General features: G+C 43.1%; 1 protein-coding gene across 3 annotated transcripts in view; it reads left to right on the forward strand.

Annotated features, from left to right (window-relative positions):
• ASTN2 (astrotactin 2) overlaps positions 1–18025 on the forward strand; it is an 893996-nt gene that overhangs the window by 378202 nt on the left and 497769 nt on the right. The gene's annotated exons all lie outside the window — the stretch shown is intronic.

Raw genomic sequence — 18025 nt, forward strand, 5'->3', positions numbered from 1 at the left:
ATCTAAAGACCTTGGAAGAGGACTTTATCATTTGGAGTCCTGGATTATTTGAATTAAATTAAAGACTGTTTTTATCCTACGTGCAAATATTTAAATAAAGGAAGAATTCAAATGTGAGTGCAGAAAGATTGAGCTACTTCCGAGAACCTACTGGTTCTCATCATCCCGTGGACCCTATTCCAAACCAGAAATTCCCCTCAAAGAGTATTTCCAATTAAAAGCATAGGACAAGGAAGATCATATGAGCTGTGCTGGAATTTCCTGAGTGTCCTAGATTATAGTAATATCTCATTGCCTGTAAATGTCCTTTATTCTACCATTTCCTTTTTACCCAATTAAATTGGATTAATGAGACACTGTAGTCACCATAGTCATTAGCAAAGCATGGTCCAAGATACTTATTAAGGTGCTTGATATCTATTGCTAAAGTGCCCTCCAGAAAAGTGGCTCCAGTTTACATACCCCAGCAGAATAAGTATATGCCTGTTTCCTGGACCCTTCTTCTCACATGGCGTCACCATAAATGTATTGAAGTTCAGCATAAAAGTAATAAAGAAGGCATATTTCGAGTATGCATCTTAATGAATTTTATATTTTAATTTTTTATACTTCTTAATGTATAAATCTTGATGAGTTTGAAGATAAGTATTTACTCATAAAACCATCACCATAAACAACAGCATAAACATAACCATCACCTTTAAAAGTTTCCTCTCTCCCTCTTTTTTGCTTTTTGTAATGAGGCCATTTAACATAGAATTGCATGAGAGTCCACCCAGATCAAACCATAGCACATTTCCAGCACCTCAGAAGGTTTCCTCGTGCCCCCTTGCAGTTAATACTCCCCAGAGGAAATTGACCTTCTGACTTCTAGCACCATATTAGTACCATTAATTTTTAAGAATATTTTCCCACTGGATGTATATTGAATGTTTTTGACATCCTTACTCTCTATTTAGTCAGCCTTATCTCAATGTAACTCAATTTTATTTCCAATTTTCAAGTTCCAATGTTCAGAACCAATGTTAGCACCATCCCTCAATATGTTCTGACCAGAGCAAAGCGTGACTGTTACCCTCTTTCTTTGAAACACCCAGACTTCTACAAATGCATGAATAGAAGGGAGGCATTAATAATCAACTGAATGTATATGAAATATACTTGTTTTTCACTTGGACTGCATATAAGTTCAGTATTTCGTATTTCATATACATTCAGTTGATTTTTGGACTCACGTACAAAACTATTGGTTCATTCCTATCAGATTATGTGTGCACATAAGACAGGTAAAGGTGTGTGAGAGATGGCAGGGATGGCATAGGGAGGCAGCAGAAAGTAGGCAAGTAGGTTCATGGAGCTTGGAGCTGCAAGAATTGCCAGAACCTGGGTGTGGCTGGAAGATGGGGATGGGAGAGTAGGAATGATGATCACTGAGCTGGGAAAAACAATAGGGTAAGTTTTGACCCCTGTGGAAGGCATGTCTTCTGCCTTTTATCCCTCACCCGTCACTATGGAATGTTAGTCCTTAAAGACATTCAGATTTTAAATACTTATTTTCATACATTAGAAATAGAGGTCCTGAAAGAATAACTTGCTCAAGGTCATGGTAAAATAGTTTCATGGCTAAGAGCACAGGCTTTGGAATAATACAAATGTCAGTTCAAATATGTGTTCTGTTGTCCGCCACTTCTGTAGCCAAGTGCGAGACTTACTCTCTCTGAGCTTTGGTCTCTGCATCTATAAAATGGGAGTAACAGTAGTATCTATCTCGTAGGGGTATTGTGAAGACTACAATTCCTTCTTCTTTTTTATGTTTGTCAAATTCTCAGATAGCATGTGGCTAGGAAATAGCGACATCAAGGGATCACCCAAGAAAGCTGCAAGCAGTCTTGATGTTTTGGAAGGAAAGTCTACAATGTGGTGAATTTAATGGTACTCTTTCTAAATGGTCCCCATTCCGACCTCTGTCATAGACTTAAAATTTTATAACAGCCTGTGGACTTGTCTGTTTCTGCCTCTAGACTGGAATCTCTATGAAGGTAGGACTTTTGTCTTTGGTAGAATACCGTATCCTCAGTGACAAGCACAGTGCCTGGTCTGTAATGGATGTTCAGTAAATACGTGTTGAGTGAAGGAAAGTTGCCTGAATCAAAGCAGAATTGGTAATGGTTCTGTGGGATTCTTCTACTAGATCTCTAAGCACAAAACGGGGAGCTGAGTCAAAGAAAAATAAGACAGATAATGCATGGAGATCACAGATGTTTTAAAACATACCTGGGATTTGTTTTAATCAGGTAAAACACACAGACACGGAAATGACTGTTGTGAAACCAGAAGTTTTTTCATGCACAGCTCTCAGATATAGGATGCACAGTGCACCAGGCAGGGCCACATGGGAAAGCACCGGGACCTATCAGGAGGCTGGAGCGAGTGGAAAGCATGGGCAACAGCCTGTATTGTGGCTATGGCAGGAAGGAACAGGTGAGGTGGGATATCCAGGGTAGACAGGTTTGGGATTGGCTAGTTTGAATAATTTTAGCAGGCTCTGGGATTTAGGGACTGCCCCTAGTTGCCTGGTGTCAGGCTCTGGGGTGATTAGGGAAGAGGAATATTGCCTCCTGAAGTGTAAAAGCAGATAGAGGAGATGGTTGGAATATGGGCTGTGGATTCCAGAGCATCAAGAATAGAGACAATAGGAATATATAGTTAATACAAAAAAAAATTGGAAATAATTATGGAGTGTACAAGTCATGGAGATGCAACGGAGCAGGCACAGCAGCTAGCACTGAGAGGACCTAGCCTGCAGTGTCTCAGGCTCTAGGCATAATGGGATCCCCTCCCTGACATGCCGTAATGTCTTGGTTAGGAATGTGCCCTTTCAAATGAAGTAAATTTTGGTTTGGATCTCAGTTCCATTGCTTAGTTACACTGTGTAACAAAGGAGAGTCAGGTAAGCTCCCTGAGTCTCATTCTTCTCATCTGTAAAATGGGGATTATCCTAAGATGATTGGCATAATGTGTATAAAGTGCCTAGTAGCGTATCTAAAACACTGTGATTGCTCAATAAATGGTAACAGTTATTACTCTTATTCTTAAAATGACTTGTAGAGAGACTCTTGAAGCTAGAACATGGCAGGGTAAGAATATATAAAAAACTAAATAAATTAGCTATTCTCAGTGAGGTTAACGGAACAGGGAGTAGTACATCATATGCCCCCTCCAGATGGAAATGACTTTCCCACTCGAAGACATTAACACTTGAAGAGCCTCAACCTCTGGGGATTGGCAGGAATCCTGAGAGTAGCCGGCACTTGGAGTCAGGTAGAGGCTGTCGGGTAATTCCAGGCGAGCTCACTTCCCCAGCATGATCCCAATGCAGAAACCCCGTAGGCCTTGCTCATCTCATTCCCTCAACAGCTCTCCGTAGTGGCCTTGATTACCCACATTTGACAGATAAGGAAACTGGGGCTTGAAGAGGAGTAGAATCCAGTCTTCTGTGAGGATAGAGAAAAATCTAGCAAAGGAAAATTTTTTTTTTCAGTTTTTTGCAAACTTTGTTTTTTTATTTCAGCATATTATGGGGTATAAATGTTTAGGTTACGTATATTGCCCTTGCCCCCACTCCCCCCAGAGTCAGAGCTTCAAGCGTGTCCATCCCCAGACAGTGCGCATTGCACTCATTATGTATGTATTTCTAGATTGTACTAGTGGGGTTTCTAGCTTTGATTCCTGGAGATATGAGGGTATTACTTAGGGGAACAAGAGGGGAAGTTACGGTGGTGCCTATATTTTGAAAGCTTTTCATCACTTAGCATTGCTAGTTATAAATGTATTGCAATCTAACATAAATATAGTAACACAGAAAGTGTACAATTCAATGATATCTTACGTATATGTATGCACCCAGTCACAATATTGGCCCCCTAAGATCACTGGCTAAATTTTAAAAAACAAAAAATCTTAATGAGACCTGTCCAGATGTGAGCAGTCTGTGTCACATGGGAGGAGCTCCATGTACGACCAGGTCTCCCAGGGACTATGGCCAGGGCAGCTGTAGTACTTTCTCACCCTCCCTGTGAGCTCCAAGCTGCCAAGGTGCTGGCCCTTACTTCCTAGAGAGCTCCCAGCCAGCTTTATACATTGAGCTGTCCATGGTGCTGGAGCTTTGGATGGGACTGAGTAATGATGGATCCTGTCTTCGGGGAGAAAACGGATTCTGCCCTTGTGTTACTGCATAGTCATATTCGATGCTTACTGCCCATTATAGGGAAAGGGTCAATATGACATAGCACTTGTCTAGAGCCCAGCTGGCAAAGGCAATACATACTGACACAGTCCCCATCCAAACTCTTGGCACATCTCACCCCTTCTTTTGTCTGGGCTTCTTCAAGGCCATCAGCGGCTTTTTGCCCTGCTAAACACGCATCGAAGAGATAAAACATGTTTGCATCTAAACTTATTGAAGTTAGCATTGCTTCTCCTGCTGTGGCCCATAAATCATCTGCATTTAGGTCATCTGGGCTGTTAATTCCAGAACTAGCGAGTCAGGTTCTCTGAGGGTGGAACCTACTTATTGATATTCATTATGAGAACTCTAGGTGGTCACTTAAAAGAACTCTGAGAGCTGTGTCAATATCTCTGCAAGTGTTACTTTCCTTTCATCTGATATAGACATATGTGATCACTCCTTGAGACCCACTGGGATCCTCATAAGAGTCTTTGATAAGGCTCTTTGGTTGCTTCCATCTTTGACTGTATCAATACCCTACTAATGGAGCTGCCTGATAGTATAACTCCAGCAATTGTCCACAGAATTGACTACAATGTGAATGGCCGACCTTTAAGGTTTATAACATACTATCCCTCATCACACGGGCTTCATCAAGATTGCCGTGCAGGTAGCATTACTGATAAATGGTTACTGGTTAACATTAAAAGCCTGTCTTAGCTGAGATGCTAGTTCATGCATCCCCTGAGGCTCCCAGTGTTAAGTTAGGATATGTTCATCCAAGATGGTAAGCTAGTAGAAGACCCAACTTTTAAAGGAATAAGCTGTCTAGATGAAGTGAATGAGATGGTTTCACACCACCCAGAGTTCTCTGTTCTAGGAATTGTTGTACATTAGAAATAGTTCAAAAAAGAGGATTTGGCAACCGAGATATGCCCCTGTGGGTACCTAATGACATCTCAAAGAAAGGGTGGAAAAGAATCATTCTATAAGAAGAGTCGAGGGAACCTATACAGGAAGGAAACCTGATATTATCAAGCTAGTCTGCTATATATCTGGCAGTGTACAAAGCACTTTCCATAGAGTTCGTCATTCAGTTCTCATAGCAGAACTGTGAGGCGGGATTTAGCATGCTCACTTTATTCAATACATACATGAAAAGTAGGGCTCAGAGATGTTAAGTGATTTGGCCAGGTGGACACACAGTGAAGTGATATGAAAACCTAAGTCTACCTGAATCCCCAATCCAAGGTCCTTTTGTGCTCTAAGCTTCTAGAGAAGAGACCATGATAATTATTATTTGTCTTGAAAAGAGAGCTAGCTAGTTCTGGAAGTCCTCAAGAGGCAAAATCTAGAGCTACATGAGTGAGGAGTGTGGTCAGGGATGGGTGAAGACGGAACCTTAGTCTGTAAATGTCTACTACTATGAACTGTGTGACACTGTGCTAGTTACTTAAACTTTCTAAGCTTCAGTTACATTATCTATAAATTGGGGATAATAGCAGTACTTATCTCACAGAGTTATTGTGAAGAATAAATGCAATAATGCTCATAAAGCTTTTAGCTCAGTACCTAATACCTAGCAATGGCTCAATAAATTACATAAATGTTAGTAGTTGTGATAATATTTTCTTAATATTGGAAGGGAGTCACTGCAAGGTAATAAGTTCCCCATCAGAGAGAATCTCCTGAAAATAGATGACCACATGTCTGTGAAGCCATAGAAGAGGAAGGAAGGGATGCGTCCATATGTGATGTTTAGATTTGGAGCCATTTATCAGAAAATAAATTTTAAAGCCACTTAATTTTTTAGGAATATTCTTGTTTATTCTTTACTTACCTCATCCCTGAGTGTCACCCATTCTTTGCCTGGGATCAGAAATGGAGTGAGACTCAGAAATCAGTAAAAGCCAGGGATGTCTCTTGAATACTTTACTTAGCTAAATACTCACTCAAACACATACACACACACACACACACAACTATATTTTTATATTGATATGGTTGCTGCATCAAAATACCTATGCCAAAATGTGCTTTTATTAAGGTCAATTTAAACTGTTAATATCATCTTTTGGGTTGAACTAAGTTGGTATCCAAGTCCTTTCTGTTCCCCACGGTTGAGGTATTTGGGATCTAAGAATTCCTTCCATGCCTAGGAAACCATTACATATAAATGTCCACACATTACAATGGCCCAGTTCACTAATATACCACACATGTAGCTGTTCTTGAGCACAAAATTGTGCACAGTGAATCTTGCCTACTTGCTTCCAGCCCTACTTCATGTCTTTTAACCAAAAAGAGTAAGCCAGTGTGTGGCTTTGTGCCTTCAGTGAGGAACGAGGTCCATAATTGGCTTTAGAACTAGTTTGCAGTGATTTGAATACATGGGAGGAGTGTTTTCAATTCTTAGAAGGGAAGATTACACCACACTGAAAGTGGCTACTCAGCCACAAACTGCCAAGCAATTTATTTTAAAAGAGTAGTTTCTTGGACGTCCTGCCCTCTGGAATCATCCCAGGCTTTGTTTTAAAATGTTCAGTGTTGATTGCAGATCTTGGAACACTATAGAACACCCTCATGGGTGGAACTTCTGCACAATGTGACCTCTGCCTTTTTTGTTCATAACTCCTTTGCACATCCTTGATACTGTTTAGACAAATAGACCATCTTTCCTTGTATCTGCCTCTCTCTGTATCTTTCCTTATATGTTATCTATATTGTGTATTTCCATATATTGCAGTCTCACCTATTCTTAAGGCATAATTAAATTTTCTCCTTCCTCCAAAATAACCTTCCTCAATGAGTCCCCCAGAGATAAATAATCTCTCCTTTCTTGAATATTCCATGGAACTGTATTTGTACCTTTCTAATGATTTCAAAGTTTACTTCCCATCACTGTTACTGTTACATAAGTGTCATTGGAATAACTACCAAAGTCCAAAAACTGGCCTCCTGCTTTAAATCTAGCCTCTCTCCTATCTTTTCTCAACAAATCAAATGGAGTGATCTTTTACAGTGAAAAATCTCACTATGTTGCATCTTCCTCTTCCCATGCAATTGTTCAGTGTCTCCCTCCGTGCTTGTTATAAAGACCGAACTTCTTAACATGACCATTACGTCTCTACAAGGTCTTGCCTGCCTCTCCAGTCATCTCAGGCCATTCTCTCTACGTGGGTTCCTTATTTTTCTCTGCTGCCTCCTGCCTCAGGGCCTTTGCACATATTTACCTCTCTACCCGAAAACTTCCTCCACCTCCCCAGTGTCTCCCATTTACCTTACAGTGATTGACCTCCCTTTTCTCCTATTTCAGCATGTTAGGTTCCTTACTAATCATTCTCCTTAAACCCTGCTCTTTTTCTTTATTGCACTTATTTCAATTTGTAATTATATATTTAACTAATTACTGTTAGTCTCTCCCATTAGGTTTCAAGCTCCATAAGTTTAGAGAGCATATTTGTTTGTTTTGCATATTGTAAGTACCCAGGACAGTGTCTAAAACACAGTCCTCCCCCTCAACCCAAAGCATTTGCTGAATTTAAAAAGGTGATCCCAATGATTAGACTTCAATTTCCTCAAGGTCAGGGGCCACAGCTCATTCATATCCTAACCTATTGTGATGCCTGATGGAGGTTCTGACTCAGTAGACATATGATAAATTGTGTCTGTGAAAAGAATGAAGCAAGGCAGGACCGGCAGGTGGACCCGGACACCCTAAGAAGATGCATCCTGGAGAATAACGGTGCAAGAAGTCTGAGGCTGCCTCCCCTGCTATGATTGACTTCACTCTCCAAGGATGTTGCTCCCATCCCCAAAGATAAGCTCCAATCAAACTCAGAGTCGTCCCCCCAACACCAAAATGAAACGAGCTTTATCCTAGAGCCCAGGAAGGGAAGAAATATAAATTGGGCTGAGATTCAGAACACCCATGGGGGAGGTGGCAATGAAATACCAATAAACCATATTAATATGCTGAAATCAGGAAGAAGAGGTTGAACTTCAACCCAGACTTAATAACTATATGTGAGAGAGTGCGGGAAGAAGGCAAGGCTGGGTTTCAGTCAGAATTAAAATGAGATCTGTAATGAAGTTGGTAATATAATTATAAACTGTGAAAACTTTTTTTTTTCCTTCTCCTTCTTCTTGTACTTAATGGGCAACTTGCTCAGCACTGGCTGGGAGCTGTGGATACCCCCTAGAGTAGAATCTGGTTTCTCTCTCTCTCTCCCTCTCTCTCTTCAAATCTCTTCATTAGGAAAGTCTAAATCCACAAAACTATGGAAGGGAAAAAATGCTTCAAGCCATTTTCTTCCTTAAATAGTAACTGATCCCCAGGTTAAAAGTGACAAGCGGCTTGGGGAAGAACAAACCCAGGAAAAAAACATTCTAAACAACTGAACACATTCAAGCTTTTAAAGATATCGCAACAGCTGGTGGGATTGGGATTTTTAATGACACTCTGTGCTAAGATTTTTGCTTGGCTTCCAACCAGAATGAATTGTTACTAATTTCCCTTCTTAACAAAAGAGATAACTGAGTTTGACGTCCAAAATTGGAGACTAATTTCTGTGTTTTGATAGCAGATGGAGGCCAAAAATATGTTCCCGGGAACTGGGGGCAGAGGGCTGTTGCAAGGGGCAGAGAAACTCCATTTTCTCTCGTTAATAATTCCATTCTGTTGCTGTGAATGGAAGGCCACTCTGACTTTTAGACTGGGAAAAGAGAATTCTGACTGGGAGCTTCGATGAGATGGATCTCGAGTCTGTCAAGTTAGATGTTCCTTCGTTATTGGCTTGGAGTTTACAAAATGGGATAGAATCGGGGCAGTGGGGCAGTCCATGGGAGGGAGAGGGGTAGCTTGGTGGAGAGGTTAACCCAGGTGGTGTGGATTCTAGACCCAGTTCTTCTGCTTTCTAGTTTTGCATCCTTAAGTGTATTAATTCACCTCCCTCAGCTCCAGTTTCCTCATCTAAAAACAATGCCAATACTCCCTACTTCCAAAGAGTGTTAGTGAGCTGAGGAATTTAAAAGCACTTTGCCCACTGTGAGAGTATGCATGGTTGTGAGGATGTTGTCAGTGCCTTTCTCTCACTGTTTTGTCCTGGCTTTATTATGTATAAAGGCATCCTGAGGGTTGAAAGGGTCTTAGTGCATAAAGCTACAGTAAAAGGTGCAGTAAAAGGTAAAAGGTACAGTATTAGGGAAGTTGGTCTCTCTTGGCCAGAAGGAAGAAGATAAATCATTTAAAATTTATTAATAAGGCCAGGCATGATGGCTCACGCCTGTAATCCTAGCACTCTGAGAGGCTGAGGCAGGAGGATCACTTGAGGTCAGGAGTTTGAGACCAGCCTGAGCAAGAACAAGAACCCGTTTCTACTAAAATATAGAAAAAATTATGCAGGCACGGTGGAGCGCACCTATAGTCCCAGCTACTCGGAGGTTGAGGCGGGAGGATGGCTTGAGCCCGGGAGTTTGAGGTTGCTGTGAGCTATGATGGCACCACTGCACTCTAACCTAGGTGACAGAGTGAGACTCTGTTTCAAAAAATAAAAATAAAAATGCAATTTATTAATAATAACACCACTCTTTTTATTTTTGTATAGTATCTGTTTCTTCCCTTCCTTCCTCTCTCCTTTTCTCCCTTCTTTCCTCCGTCCCTTCCTTTGGTCAACAAACACTTGCATATCATGTTGTCTGTGGCATGCACAGATACTAGGATGCAGAGATGGATAAAATGCAACCTCTGGTCTTCTCCAGTCTTGTGGTGGTAGGACATACTAAGCCAATAAAATGTGAAATGCAGCATGGCAGGATTCACAGTGGGATTGGTTTGGATGCTGCAGAGACACAGGTGAGGGGCCTCCAAGTACCCAAAGCTGGAGATGAGGAGGGTGTGTCTTGAGGTGGTGCTACCTAAGCTAGGTCTTTGAGCCATTGTTGCTTACCCAGAGGTGGGTATGGTTGATGGCAGGTTCCCAGAAAGGGGCATGGACATTTTTCACCGCGTTCATGTAGACCTGTTGATCAAGTCTCCGAATGATAGCAATAACAGCAGTAACGCTTGAGAACATTTACAGAACAGTTGCTAAGTGCCAGGTCCTATGCTACGTGCCTTGCAAGGTGTTACCTCATGTATTTCTATCACTTCATGAAGTAGGTCCAGTTATTGTCCTCATTTTAAATGTAAGAGGCATGTAAAAATTTAAATGTCATGTAAACCTAGGGTAGGGAGGTTATGTGACCACCTCAGTGTCAGGCAGGGAGGAAGGGGTTGAGCAGGATTATTTCAAATTGGCATCCACATGATGTACTAGACAGAGAATTTGATGACTGAGATCAGGTTCCAGCTCTGCCACGAAGTCACCATGACTTTGGGCAAATGTCTACCCCTCCAGGCCTTGGTTTCTTCATTGTAAAACATGGGAGGGGAACAATATGGTACTTAAAATTCCTCCCTTCCCTATCATTCTAGAAGTAGAAAGAGAAATACCGGGGTTCAAAGTCCCCCTTTGCTTATCCTATAGTGTATGTGACCTCCCAATTATCTTTATGTAGCCATCGCATTAGCATCCCCAGACTGGTTTGGGCCAATCTGCAGCCAGGCAGCCCCCTGAGCAAGGAGGTCGGGAGCAGAGGCAGCTGAGCAAACTTTCCACAGCCCACGAGTTGCCATTTGAAGAAAGCTTAGAAGGATCCCAGCCAAGCTTCTGCAGGGACCACGGGCTCCCAAGGCTGCCTGGATGAAAAATAAAGTGTTGGGAAGCTGGGCCCATGGTGGGAATGATACCTCCCCTGCCCCCTCTCTAGCTCTTGGCTCCAGTTGCTGAGGGACTTTGCACATCTCAGATGCCAGCAAAGATGTGGGAGGGGGAGAATGCATTGTATTCAGAGGAGAAATGATGAGATGGGAGGAATAGTTAAAACCCGTGCATCCCTGCTGCCCCCCAGCCCCCCGCCAGCCCTGGTGCCCGGCAAAGCCTTGCTATTTGGCTTTTTACCTCAGCCTGCCCCTCTGGATTATCTAAGCCAAATATATCTGCAGCTGCTCAGCCTTGGGTTTCCTGCAAGCTGTTGGCAGCTTTCTGAACCACTGACAATGGTCTGGGCATGTCACACTCAGCTGGAGTGGCCCCAGGGCTTGGATCACCCTGAGCCTTCTGTGTATTCCCTCCCCTGCTTTGACCCTGGCTCCCATGGAAGCTTTATCGGTGAGTCCAAACCTTCAGACTTGTAGCTGAAATTTGCTGAGTGCCTGCTCAGAGCCAGGACTCACGTTCTGGGGCAAACTTAGACACAGTCTGCATTAAAGGTTGGGGAGAAGGGGGAAAGAACATGAGATTTAGAATCCTAAAACCTCAGGTTCAGATCTGCAGCCCTCTACTCACTAACTGTGGATCTTTGACAAGTCACTTCGCTTTTCAGAACCACCAGTTTTCACCATGTATGAAAGTGAAGCTATAAGCCCCCACTTCACAGGGTGGTGGTGAGGCTGAAATAGAGATTGGCATGAAAACAGCCCCAAATAGATGGTTGCTATGAATAAATGCTTGTCACGCCCTCAAAGGGATCACGCATGTTACTTAAAGTGATAACATATCTATAAAGCAGAAGAATACCATAGGAGTTAGCCCATAATCCAAACCAAGAGGGCAAATAGACAAGAGTCAGCAAGGTCACCAGGGAAGCCTGGAATCTTTTCCACTGGGCACATCTGGGTAAAGCTTCAGAGAGCAAGGGGATTTTGCTTGGGTGTTTTTCCAGTTAAGGAAACTGGATGGGCAGGGATTGGGAGTGCAAGTGTGCATTCCTATTGGAAATGGGAGGAGAAAGTGAAGACCAGAAGGGCAAAGCTCCAGGCACAGGGAATGGCGAGAGCAAAGGTGGGGCAAGAGCAGGTGGCATCCAGCAAGGCTGAGGCTCCATGGTGGCGTGAATGGGGCTGATGGGAGGGTCAGCCAGGAAGAGCAGGGGCCCTCTGTGTTGGGCTTTTACCCTGGAGGTGGTTGGCCGTCATGGAACCACTGAGAAATTTTAAGTAAAGGAGTGTAGGAGTCACAGTTGCTTTCGCCAAAGTCAATGCAATTTGGTAATTCAGAGTTCGGTCTGTAGAGTCAGAAACATCTGAATTCACACGCTAGCTCTATGGCTGAATAGCTATTTGATGTTACCAATGTTACTTATTTCTTAACCTGTTGAGCTGTGAGAATTAAATGAGATTCTATCTGTATTTAGTGAAATGTTTGGCAAACAGGAAGCACTAGGTATGGTTAGTTTTTATTGCTATCGTCATCATCATTATCCTCCTCCTATTCTAAGTTGGGTCTCCCTGTTAAATGGTCCTAAACTTTTCTTTCTTGCACTCAGCACATTTGCAATTACTTCCTCAGTGTCTAATGTGGTTAAGAGTTTGGACTGTAGAATCACACTCCGTGGGTTTAATACCTGGCTCTGATATTTTGTAGCTGTGTAGCCCTCAGCTAGTCATCTAATCTCTCTAAACTTCTGTTTTCTCATCTGTGAAATGGGGACAATCACAGTAAACCACCTTAAAGGACAATCTTGCTTGGCGCCTGCTCAGTATTCATGAAACAATAGCTCCTGCTAATGCTATTTAAGTCCCTTAAGGGCAGAGAGTGTAGCTCTCTTGTTCCTGTGAGATCCCCAGTACTCAATCTGTGTTCAATAAAGATTTGTGGACTGACCACATATAAAAGGTGAATTTGAAGTTGCCAGAGTTGGAGGCAAGGAACCTGCTAAATTTAGTTCCTATGATAATGTCTGAACGAGGGCATCAGGGGTGAGAATGAAGATAAGGAAGTTCCTGTAGACCTAGAACAAGGAAATTTAACAAGTTATTGCAAGTAGAGGCCCAAGAGGAAGAAGAGTTAAAGATCACCTGGAATCTGGGAGTTAAAGATGTTAAACAGTTAAAGATGGCATCTGCCTCTGGGGATCCCTGAGAGGTTGGTAACCCCAGACAATCAACAGAAAAAGCCCAGCTGAGGAGGAAGCCTGCCTTAATATTCTCCTTTTTGCAGAGGAAAAAAATAAATGCCAGCAACTTTGAAGAACACACAGTATTAGGACCTTTACAAATCCTGCCTGGATAAAAAATTATTAGTAAGAGATGTCACTGTGCTCTGTGAGCAAAATTAATTTGTCAGATCTCTGAAGGCTGCTCTTCTGAAGGTTTGAATTGTTCAAGTAATATCACAGGTGACATCTCACCTCAGTGTTTGGGCCAGGGTGGAGGATGGAGAGAGTGATCAGGCTGCGGCACCCACACAGGTGTTGATATGATTGTGAGTGTGAAGGTTCCGGGGCAGCCATTTCCTGCAAAGACTTCAATGCAGTGTTAACGTGCTGGGGGCAGAACTTGCTGTGGAAGCAGAGGCCTGAAGGGAGGTCCAGGAGCCTGGTGATGGGAGACGATGTCACACTGGAAATATGGAATCAATTAAAAATGGCACCTTCTATCATCCCAGAAGGGAGAGCATGAGTACAGGAGTGAGGCACGCTGTAGGAGTATTGTCAAGTAACTAGCTTGGCAATGTTCTAAATGGATGGTAGAATAGTAGAACAAAACATTATTTTCAGCCTTATTTTTGCCCATTTACTACCTTGGGCGTCTTGCACTCCAGCCAATTGAAATGCCTGTTTCCTGAACGCTGGAGTTCTCTTTTGTCCCCTTAAAACATTCCTTTCCTTTTGCCTGAATCCCTTTGCCCCTCTGCTTCACCTAGGGGCTGCCTCCCAGTGTTCCGCACTCAGCTCAGGTGTGACCATTTGTAGGAGGTGTTCTCTGACTTTGCAGAGCAGGTGGGCATCCCTGCTCTGTGCTCCCAAAGCTTCCTATTTTATTTTCATCACAACACTGATAGTATTCTGTTGTAATGGTGTGTCTAGTTATCTCTCGACTGAACCATACGCCACTTTCAAGCAGGGGCTCTTTCTTCCACCTTTATAGCCTCTGCATTTTGTCATAGTATCCAACATAGACTGGGAGCTCAGTATATTTAGATTCACTCCCCATTCAAGATATTTTTTAAAAAACTCAAAAGAAACAAATCTGAGACATTCAATATCATTCCTGTGATTATGGTCCTTGTTATTGCAATTGTGGGTAGCAATTTTATTTTGAAACCCCAAATTAGGTTGAGTCATTTGGTGATGAGGTAGAGTCTTTGAAGCCCATCTTGAGCCCAGCAAGCATAGCTGCATTGCTTCCAAAGCCACATCAGGAACAGGATGCAAAACAGGAAAAGGTAATTCTCACTGAGGTAGATCTCAAGAGATCGTTTGAGAACATAGAGCTTGAGTTGAACATGAAAAGAGAAGTTGGGCTTGGGCAGATTCATCAACAACCTCAAAGAACTCATTTGAGAGTGGGACGAGACTGGTTTGTGCAGAAGGGAATTGGCCTCAGCCTCTCCCCTCTCCCGTCAACCTGCTGCCTCAACCCCCAGCAGCACCTAGTAGCCCTGCTTTCTCCCCAGGCTCCCTCTCACCCAGTGAGATTGCTGTAGGGTGGGTGTTTGTCCCTCCGAACCTTATGTGGAAGTCTGGGCCCCAGTGTTGGAGGTGGGGCCTAATGGGAGGTGTTTGGATCATTGGGGATGATCCCTCATGAATAGGTCATTGCCTTCCCTGGGGAGGCGGGTAGTGAGTTCTCACTGTGTTAGTTCCCCAGAGAGCTGGTTGTTAAGAAAAGCCTGGCTCCTCCCCATCTCTCTTACTGTCTCTCTCTCTGCACGTGATCTCTGCACTTGCATGCATGCACACACACACACACACACACACAGACACACACACACCCCTTCCCCTTCCACCATACCTGTAAGCAGCCTGAAGCCCTCACCAAAAGCAGATGCCGGCACCATGGCTTCTTATACAGCCTGCAGAACCGTGAGCCAAATAAACCTATTTTTCTTTATAAATTCCCCAGCCTCGGGTATTCCTTTATAGCAACACAAATGGACTAAGACAGAGATCGCTCTAGGCAGCAAGTGCATACTTACTGCATATTGAGTGCTCCAAACACAATGTGAGGATGACAGGTTGGCATTTGGAAGCCCCCAGTCCTATTTCAGAATCCATCCTTCTCTTCTCCGAGGAACAATCTCGCTACGGAATCCAAATGAACATAATATTAGGTCATTATAAAAATAACAGCTGAAAGTCATCAGGTGCCAGGCAGTATGTTAGTTCTTTTACCTGCAGTACCTTATTTAATCTTTACAGAACTTATTCACTCACCGAACAAATATTATATTTCTTCCATGCCCCTTGTGTGTCACGGAGCACCAGAACTGCCGTGCTGGGAAAGACAGACGTGACCCCTGCCTGCACTACGCTTTCATTCTCAGCGGGAGACAGACACCAAAGTAAATTAGCAAAATTACAAAGTAAGCAGCGACACCGTGTGAGCAAGGCTGTGAGATTAATTAAAATGGTGTAAAATAATTAAAACAAAGAGGAGAGTTTGGCTGGAACGCTCAGATGTGGTGGTCAGGGAAGACCTCTCCTAGGAGGCAGCATTGACAAGGAGATGTGAAGGGCACCAGAGAGGAAATCGTGTTCTGTGCAGAGGGAACGACAAACTCAAAGCCACTTGAGTGACTTGGACAAGGTCAGCGTGGTTGGGGCACCTGGGCGAGGCGGGTTGCAGAGGTGAGCGGAGGAAACTGTTGCACGGAGTAGGCATTCTTGTTCCTTTACGTGGCAAGGAAACAGGACAGTAGAGCAGGGTAGCGCTCTGATTGGTGTTCCTTTGTTCAGGGACATTTGCTGTCTGCTCCAACTTTGTGTATTTAAGTTGAGCTGGTTCATTCCAGTCCTGGCTGGTTACTGCACACGAAAAGTTTCAACATGCCAGCTGTGGTCATTCCTCCACTCCTGGCGTGTATAGCCATAGGCTCGTTTCCTGTATCTTCTTGCTTCCTGACACAGTTACTGCTGCTGCTTCTGTGCCTGACTCCAGGCTGCCCTGAGAACTAGGGACAGACTGACCTCCTGGAGCTGCCCCTGAGCCCTGTGTCTCAGACACGGCCTCCCTGCCCACTGCCCGCTCTGACTGCATCCACGATGGGGCCCCAGCAGCCGGCGCACTGAACCATGCCCATGTGGGCCAGTCCCCGACGGCCGCTGACATTGTCTCCAGTAGGCCCATTATTTGAGGAGAATCAGTTTTACTAAGCAAATTGAATATCTGAAATTTCAAAGGATAAAGACATTGATAAGGTGGGATTTCAGGCAGTGCGTGTTAACTATTTTTTAAGGGAATGTTCCCCCACCTCCCAGTCGTTCAAGTCTGGCTTTCAACGTCAGTGTCCTTCTGTGCCATAGAACATGCTACTTGGAGAATCTCAGGGCACTTTCCCCATAATGGAAATGAGGAAGTCGAAAAGAAATACACCAGCAAATAATGGTCTTTTTTGCCCTGGGATACTGTTCGTGATTATTTCTCAGAAGCGATCTTTAATTGTTTCATCTAAAGGGTATGCATCTTCTTTGCTCTGACTGTCTCCTCACAGAGGCTTGTGAATTGGATCCAGCTATTAGTAGCACTTACTGATTTCCTCTGAGTCTTGCTGGCTGAAGCGCCAGGCTTGGAACAACTTTTAATTTTGTTTTTAATTAAATTTCAGTTGTTTCAAATCACTCACTTTTAATGTCATTTCTTTGCAGTCCTCAGAGGCAGCAGGAGCTGCGTGTTCTTGTTTATGCACACACACAATCTGATGTGTACATATCCGTGCCGTGGCTAAAGACTGACTCCTGGCCGAGGTGCAGAGTGGGAGCAGGCAATTAGGAAAGTAGAAATGAGCCACAGAATGGGCTTTTGTTCGCGTTGCTGTAACCAGAGCTGACATGTTTAAGCAGGAGTCCTGGTTATTGTGTTGGTTTTTTCCAAACTGTATTTGAACAAGGCAACATTCCCTTTTACTCCACGATAGGGTTATCACATACATGGAGGTAGAAATAATATAAGAATAGCTAACATTTATTAAGCATTTATTATGTGTCAGGTACTGTTTTAAGCACTTTACATATATTACCTCATTTACATTAAAAGTGAGTAATTTGAAACAAGGGAAATTTAATTTACATCTATTACTGCCCACATTCCTAGGAGATTGTTATCCGCATTTTTATAGCTGAGGAACCAAGGCCCATTTAACTGGATCATTATTACTTACTTAGTGGCAGGGCCAGAACATGGATACTGGCCGCCTGACTCCGTATTTCTGCTCTTAAACATTGCACTGGACTCTCTCTATTAAAACAAAACAGAACAAAACAAAAACAGAAAAGCTTCATTATGTAAATGAATTTAACAACAGAAGAAGATAGCAAATCCGGCTAGTTCTTTGAAAAAGTAAAACTTCATTAGTTTTGTTTGGTCTTTTATGTGGCCTCTGCTAACGCCCATTCCTGTTGTGTAAATTGTGAGAGTGCACCATGGGGTTTGATCTGGATTCACAAAATCCTGGTTTAGCTATTTAACTGGTGCCCTTTCAGATATTTAGCACCCCAGAAAGGACAATGACGCTTGAAAGCAAAAGCGTAAATATGCATTAAATGTCCTATGTATCCCCCAGTTTAGCTACCATCATTTGATGGACTGTTCGTTACAACTGAAAACAGAACCCAATGTGTTTTCATTCTCAGAAACTTCATGCATCTTGTTCCCTTTGCAAGGAACATAATTCCACTAACACTACCACCCTCCCTTCTCCGCTACAAAATACACACACACACACACACACACACACACACACACACACACACACA

The sequence above is a fragment of the Propithecus coquereli genome, unplaced genomic scaffold, assembly GCF_000956105.1.
Source record: "Propithecus coquereli isolate 6110/MARCELLA unplaced genomic scaffold, Pcoq_1.0 Scaffold89, whole genome shotgun sequence".
Taxonomy (NCBI): Eukaryota; Metazoa; Chordata; class Mammalia; order Primates; family Indriidae; genus Propithecus; species Propithecus coquereli.